Genomic DNA, 6,562 nt, shown 5'->3' with positions numbered 1-6,562 from the left:
CCCTTTGGCTTGTGAATTATAGTATGAACTAGCACATTACCCGTACTATGCGTGGAATTTTTCATTATAATTTAATTTTAAAATTTAAATGTATTTTTATCGTACTTTTCATTATAGGTTAAAAAAAGCGTGTAAAATAATCTATCATATTAAAGGTTATACACCAGTACATTACCGAACATTTTAAATCAAATTAAAACATGTTTAAAAATTTGTTTCCATACATGTAGTTTAAAATGAAAATAAGTATAAAGAAAAAGAACAGTAAGAAGTAAACTTAGATTCTGATTATTAAAGCATTAATAGAAAATTAGCAAAAATTTCTAATATGGTTGGCTTGACATTATTATATTTGAATACAAATAAAACTCATAATTCTGAACATTCCAATATATATTCTTTGTTTTATGAATACAAAATAAAACAAAATATTTCACTTAATATTTTGTTGCAACCAAATAAATCTTCTCGCATGAAGTTTAATGCTTAATTATCTGTTTAATGTTTTGAAAGCATTTCTATTCTTTGCTTTTTACAACATACAAATCATTTGTTGCCTTCTTTTAAAGCACAAGAAACACTTCAAAAATTGAACAATAAAAATTAAAACATTTTTGAAATCTTTTTGTTCCCGTAGGAGTATTTTGAAAAATGAAAATAAGTATAAAAAAAATAGTAAAAGGAAAACCGGAATTCTGATTATCAAAGCATTCATAGAAAATTAGCAGAAATATTTGATATTGTTGGTGTGAGACTTATAAAATGCATATTATTCTCTCTTCTTCTTCTTCTTCTTCCCTTTTTTTTTTTTTTTTTTTTTTTTTTTTTTTTTTTTTTTTTTTAATTGATTGAAAGAAAATGTTATGTGGGAGGATCTTTACCACTCATGATCCCAAAAGAAGAAGTAGCTAATCTTATAAAAGAAAAAGGGGTGAGCTTCCCAACAATAGACCGAGAATAAGCCAAAACAATGCTGAAATATATACAAAAAGTAGTCATAATGGGACAAATAAATGACTCAGTCCTTTCAAGGAGCCGCACAAAGCGGTTACATAAACAAAAGAGGTATAGAATAAGACAAGCTTATCTATACCCCCACTTGATATCAACAAAGGAGGCTAAAGTGGTAAAAGTGCTGTAAAAGTTTGAAACTGAAACTACCGAAAAGAAAAGCACCAACACAAATTCAAATACAAGAGTCTCCCCTAAAAGGAGACAATAACCCAAGTAAGATAAAAAAAAAAAAAAACCAAACAAACAGCAAAAGAAGCCAAAAAATCACAACAACAGAGGCTGGATGGGTGAAACACTCCGGCGTGTGAGATCCACGAGCCAGAGGAAGAGATCCACGTACCAGCGCATGGGAGCCACGTACCGGAGCGTGGATGGCGGATGGAGGCAAAACCAACAGCGTCAGGTAGCTGGGGCTCCGGTGAGCACAATGGTGAGGTGCGTGGGAGACAGTATCCATCGTAGGAACGTAAATCTAACTTGTAAAAAAAGAAATCTAAGAACCACAACAAAAAGGGCCACCAACGCGGGGAGAACAGCGGCGAATAGGCACAACAGCGCGGAGGAAAAGCCAAAACATTGAAGTTGTAATTCAGGGTGGGATAAGTTGTACAAGACGACGGATAAAACCTCTATAAAGGTGAAAAGAGCTAGAAAAACCATAAATCAAACAGCTACAAAGCAATAAAAAGACAGGAAAGAAAGATAGAGAGGAAAGGAGGGAAGAGATGAGTCCCTTCCCTCCTCCCTGAGTTGGCTAGATAGTGAGGAAGAGAGCAGGGTAGTAAGAGAGAGAACAGAGCGTTTAGACATTTTGATGTTGTTTTTTAATATTAACCAAAATGCATATTATTCTAAATATTAGGAAAAATATTCAAAGCAAAGTGAACAAAACCTTTTTCTTTTTTTAACGGATACAAAATCTTCCACTCAACATTTCAAACAATCATATAAATCATCTCATATTTAGTTCAATGCTAAATTATCTCTTTGGTGTTTTGAAAGAGTTTCTGTCCTTTTATGCACAAAAATTAAATAAATTTTTGCCTCTTTCGCTTTCAAAAGTCGAAAAAAAAATATTCCAAAAATAGTCTCAAAATCCGAATAAATCACACAAACGAAAAAATAAAAATAAAAATCAAATGAACTAAAACATAAGACCATTGATTTTAGTTTAATCCATATATACTAAAACATGTTGATGAAAAAAAAAATAAAAATCAACTGAACTAAAACATAAGACCATTGATTTTAGTTTAATCCATATACACTAAACCATGTTAAAATTTTTGTTCCCGAAGGAGAAGTTTAAAATGAAAAAAAGTATTAAGGAAAAAAAATAGCACAAAGAAAACTTGGATTTTGATTATCAAAGCATTAATAGAAAATTAGCAAAAATCTCTAACATTGTTAGTGTGATACTTATTATATTTCAATACAAATAAAATACATATATTTCTGAACATCCGAAAAAAAAAAAAAAACACAGAAAAAGAAACAAAATATTATTTTTTAATAGAAAATAAAACAAAATCTTTCACTCCACATTTAATGCAATCAAATAAAGTCTCTCACATTAGGTTTAATGCTTAATTATCAAATATTTGGTGTTTTCAAAAAACAAAAAATTGCATTTTCTACAACAATCAAATAAATCATCTCACATCTAGTTCAATGAAAAGATTCTCTCAAATAAATTCTCTCAAATTCTTTTTCGGCCTAACAATCAATTCAATTTTAGCCTTCTTTTGCTTTTAGAAGCAGAAAAATCACTTCAAAAAATGATTGAAAATCCGATTAAATCATACAAACGATGAAAAAAAAAATCCCATAAAACATTCAAATGAAGAACAACTCAACCAAAATTTTTTCCAAACAAAACATAAACAGATTCAGATCTCTACCCAAACGTAAATTTATATTGGAGTATCTTACAAAGAAACTTTCTTTAAAAACAAACTTAAAGATAATCAAATAAATTTATGCTTTATTTTAGTTTCAAAAGAAGGGGGGAAAAAAAATCAAACTTCTAAAAAATGCCTAAAAATCCGAGTAAATCACACAAATGAAAAAAAAAAAAAAAATCCTATAAAACATTCGAATGAATTAAAATGTAAAACCATTATTGTTTGAAAAATTGAAATGACTTCTAAAAGTAAAGTGTGTGCATAAGTATCAACAAAAATTAAAGCACAGCGGAAAGTAAATGACACAGAGATTTTTGTTGACGAAGTGGAAACTCAGTTAAGAGAAAAACCACTCCGGGGCAGCCAAACCCAGGAATTCCACTATTCAGAAGACAAAGCTAGATACAAGACAGTAACACTCACATGTACCGATGCAGTGGTTGTACCTTAATCTCTGACGTGTTCACGAATGTTTCCCAACTAGGTTCACCTACCTGAAGGGATCTTCAATGGAATCCTTTACCTTAGGGCCGACCCCTAAGATAGACTTCGGTTTTAGCACAGCAACAGCACACTTAGCAAAGGCTTCAGAGGAAATATCACGTCTCTGAGCAGTAGAGAATTCACCACCGAATTCTGTTGAATGACTTCAGAGGAATTTCTAACTTCTTTGAGCTCTAGAGGAATTCGCTTCGAATTCTTGCAGCTCTAAGTGCCCAAGGACCCCTACTTATAGTCTGGGGGTCAGAATGAGCGTCAGGCAAAATAAGCCTGTGAGCTGTCCAGATGGTGGACCATGACCGTCCGGACGGACAACTGTGCAACAGGATTTTCCGAAATTTTCGCGGAGAAATCTTTCCTGTATAAGAACATCGTCCGGACAGGATGGCTCGATCGTCCGGACGGACGCACGTCCGCTACAAGTAATTTCCATAACAGGCTTCGAGCGTCCGGACCAAGAGGCAGGAGCGTCCGGACGGCTAAACTTCAGCACGCAATTTCCATATCTGATGCGTGTGCGTCCGGACCATAAGGGGGAGACATCCGGACGGTTGAAGTCGAATCGTCAGTTACCATATACGATGCACCAGCGTCCGGACCACAGCTGTCAGATGTCCGGACGGTTCATTTTGAACTACGATTCTTGCCTTACGGAGATACGCGTCCGGACGGTATACCACATCGTCCGAACGGTTGATTGATCTTCCCTTTCTTGGAACTTGGAAAGAATCAGTGAACCGTTCGAGAACTGATAGGCGTCTGGACGTGCTGCAAAAACGTCCGGACGGAGCAAGCTGGCACAGAAGCTTCTCGATACAGTGAAGTGTCCGGACGGAAGAAGCACGTCGTCCGGACGGATGATGCTGGACTGTCTGGCATCCGGACGGGATGGCACATCGTCCGGACGGATGAAGCAGTAGACAGATGGGCGTCCGGAAGGGATGACACATCGTCCGGAAGGCTGACAGGGAACTTTGAAATTCTTCTGACTTCACTTTGAACAGTGGAATCCCTGTTTGCAGCATCCTTACATATAAGTGATTTTGTCCAAACACAGAATGAGGCCAAAATACTAACAAACTCCCCCTTTGGCCATTCTGGGACAAAAATCACTTGACCGGTTTGGAAATACATTCTCGGTCCAAAATAAAAATTACTCCCCCTTTTTGTCACAAAGGGACAAAGGGTAAACAGAGTAATAAAAACTAACTGTCATAAAAATTACTCCCCCTAACGGTCTCAGAAGGACCCGGGAAACAGAGTAATATATATCCAAAAAGTTTTAACCACAAACAAAAATTGTCTAAAAAATAACAAAACTACAAAAAACATAAGAGGGAATCAAACATCCTCAGTCATGGGTAAAATCCCATCTGCACCATCCTCATCATCACTGCTGCTAGGGTGATGATACTTCAGGCACTCCTAAAGGTCCAGCTGGTTTTGCTCCACGCGCCTGTCGATGGAGTGCACAGCAAGCTGCATGGAACTCATAGACTGCTGCATGGAGGACATAGACACCTGCAAACTGCTCATCCCTCCCTGAAGTGCAGCAAGAGCCTCCATAATCTGAGCATAATTGACCTTTGGCTCAGATGGCGGTACAGTATGTGAGGATGAAGCCATATCTGGAAAGCTGACTGGCATAGCAGCAGGTGGAGGCTCCTCATTATCGGAGTCATCTCTCCGCAGCTGCGCATTAGACTTCACCAAAGTCTGCTTGCTGATGGGCTGCTAGATTTTCATCTTCGGTTCGCCATTGACATTGATGCCCGACTGAAGAATAATCTGAGTAAGGAGGCAGCCAAAAGGGAGACCAGCAGTGCTCTCATCACGGGCTTCTAATATAACCCCCAAAATGTGCTTGCATAGGCAGAAAGGCAAGCGAAGGTGGATAGCATAGACAAACTGGGCCCGTTTCAGGATCAGATCACTGCGCCGGGCAACCGGCCAAATATTTTGCTGAACGATCTTGGCCAACATGCGGGTGGGAGGATGACATGGCACCAATCCTAATGGCAGTAGAGCGCTCCTCGCCTTGGGGAACGGCACGGAAGAATTCCCTGAGATCATCCAGGGATGGAGGAAGCACCACCTCATTGTAGGGGCTGGCTGAAATCTCGAGTACTGGGACTCGGATGATGTGACTGATGACCTGAGGATCAACAGTGATGCGATGGCCTGCAATTGAGGACTGAAGTACTACTCCATGATCATCATCCTGCACCACCTCCAGGTTGGCGTAGAACAGGTTGACCAATCTGGTGTACACCACACAAGCACAGCTGTGGAGATATCCCCAGTTGTACGTCTGAATGATGTCAAGTATGTTGTCCAGTGGTGGCACCATGATATCAGCCCGAAGCACGTTCTGCTCAGCAATGACGGAGCGGTCCATAATTTTGGCCTAGATTGCAGCCCTATCTTCCACAAGCCTCTGACAGACCCTGCGAGGTGGACTGCCGGCAGACATGATTCTGCACAAGATCCAACAAGAATTTCCAAAGAAAAATATTGCAAGAAAAAAATATTCTTGTTAGGATAACACATATTTGGCAGAATAACGGTAGTAAAAGGACTTCAAAAATAATATCAACTAAGTCCAAGAAATTTCAGCATGGCAGATATATGCATCTTATATTCCAAAAATAAATAACATTCTAACAGCTTTAAAGAAAACTGAAGAGAGAAAGACTAGAAAAATACCTGAAATATGAGAGATATATGCAAAAAGCCAAAAACTTAAAGCCAACCTTACTCACAAACAGCCAAAAATTCTGATTTTGTGGGGTATGAAGAGAAATCAGCGATCTGGGCATTTTATAGCCGCTGTGGGGTCCCCGTCCGGACGGTGGATTGATGACGTCCGGACGCTCGCTGCCTCGGAAAGGAGTAGAAAGGTCGCGCGCGTCCGAACGATATAAAGATACCGTTCGGACGATGATGACAGCGCGCGTCCGGACATGTGGGCTCCATCTCCGTTCGGACTCCAAGGGAGAACCCTCCGGACCATCAGTCCGTCCGGACGTCAATGTAGACCGTCCGGACGCTCCACACTGAAACACCAGAAAAGCTGAGAAGAATTTACAGAGATCAAATTTTCTCAAGTCAGTGTCAGAATACGCATGCATAATCAACTGATA

Source organism: Alnus glutinosa, chromosome 5 (genome assembly GCF_958979055.1).
Source record: "Alnus glutinosa chromosome 5, dhAlnGlut1.1, whole genome shotgun sequence".
Taxonomy (NCBI): Eukaryota; Viridiplantae; Streptophyta; class Magnoliopsida; order Fagales; family Betulaceae; genus Alnus; species Alnus glutinosa.
Note: the sequence above shows the minus strand (reverse complement) of the source record.